Consider the following 2002-nt stretch of genomic DNA (forward strand, 5'->3'; position numbering starts at 1 on the left):
ACGTGTAAGTAGCTTAAATGTCATCTGGCGGTGCAGGCTCTCACTCTTCCCTCGCCCATCACCCTTGCTCACCCGCGCTCAGCCGTCATGATCGCGGCGCCTGGGCCGGAGCGCGCGGCGTTCCGGGGGGACTGCCGAGCAGGCGCTGCCCATCATCGACCTGGCTATTGTTGTTTGTGATACTTACTGGTAAACTTCTGCAATCAATACAGCGTGAGCCCGCCTAGCTCCTGGGAATGCAAACCTGAAGCAGCGCACTTAATCTTGAGGCTGGCTCTTGCTCCCTGCTCTGCTGCCAAAGCCGGTACTTGGCCTACTTGATGCGGCATTATTGCTGCAGGGGTCAGGTGTGAGCCAGCGCTGATGAATGGCTCTTCGTGATGGAGCACCTCTCCTGCCCAACCAGGGACATTCCATAATGATGGACCGTAAGTGTGCGCGCAAAAAACCTCGTAGCCTGGTTGTGAGCTCATGTAGTGAAAGCTAAAGAAGTCAGTGTGTTAGCTTGGAGCAACTATTTGGGAAAAAATAATGAATGAGGAAAGCAAGGTCTTGTTAAAACTTGAAGAAACCTTCCCCTTTGTTACAAAATTGTAGGTGTGGCTGCAAATACATATATTTTCCTGCCATTCTACCTGCAATGGTTCCTCTTTTCCTTGTGTGTTAAAAAAAAAGAAAATCTCTGGCCTTCAGGATTATTTCTTAACATAAATTATCTCTCCAGGAATTTATTTTATTTGAACTGTGCTCTCCAACACAAGGTATTAAATTTTGTTTGAAGCTGATAATACAGGATGAGACTGCATGCTCAAATATATCCTGCAAAAATTAAGTTTCTCTTCTCTAGAGAAAGTATTAAATTTTGTTTGAAGCTAATACAGGATAATACAGGATGAGACTGCGTGCTCAAATATATTCTGCAAAAATTAAGTTTCTCTTCTCTAGAGAAGAGAGAATCTTTGTGAATGAAATAAACTGCAGAAAAGCTCACTTTAATGCAGGAGAGAGCTTTCCATGAGGTTTCTTCCTTAAAAATAAAAAGCTGAAGTAACCAAATAATAATTTCTGGATTTATCTAGTCTGCTAGCCTTTGATTCCATAGGTTTTCCACATCTCTTCCCTCTTTTACAGACATTGATTATGAAGTCCAAACAAAACCCAAAGAACAGCTCACCCACACAAAGTGTGGCACTAGTTCACTGCTAAAACCACAGGCCAGCAAGAGCTCTGAAATGGGCACTATTGCTCTGCTCTACAGCTGATTCAAAGACAGATGATCATGTTTATGGATCCAGAGATTCATAACTATGGAATCACTTCTTGCAGGTGTAAAGCACTCCAGAAAATCGATACAGGGACACCCATGCATTGTGATTTAAGATCCATTAACCAGCCTTGTGTAAGCAGCTGTCCTAAAGTCAGGACTGAGGAGGACCTGAAAGCTGGTAGGGTAAGTCCAACGCCCTTGTGGTCAAAACCATCCCTGAGCCTGTGGACAAACATCACTTCTGAGGAAAATGTGTGTTCTGCCTTAGAAATTCCAATCCTGCACACTGATGCTTTACAGTAAAAAATTCAGCTGTGCAGTGAAGTGTCCACTCGAACCCTAATGCTTTTTCATTGTGAGTATTGCAGATGTTTGAAAACTGTTCCGCAGAAGGGAAGAGTTTTGATCCAAACATTTGCCTGTGTCTTAAACCAGTCCAATACCTGGATGAGTTGCTGTGCAATCCACAGCACTCTTTCTAAAGACAAATTCAGTGCTGACATTTTTAAAATAGTATTTGCATGATGTTAGTATTTATCTTGCCATAGGCCTTTGATTGCTTTGTGATACTTAACCCAATGCTCCCCAAAACCTTTCCTTGTCCTTTTTTCCCCCTCAACCCTAACACATGGAGATGAGATTCTCACTAGACCGTTACATTTTATTACAGAAGACCTGCTTTTATATAAATACAGATTAAGGGAAGGATAAGTGTTGGAAGGCAGAGTTAGCTGG

Source organism: Passer montanus, unplaced genomic scaffold (genome assembly GCF_014805655.1).
Source record: "Passer montanus isolate IOZ18808 unplaced genomic scaffold, ASM1480565v1 scaffold1, whole genome shotgun sequence".
NCBI lineage: Eukaryota > Metazoa > Chordata > Aves > Passeriformes > Passeridae > Passer > Passer montanus.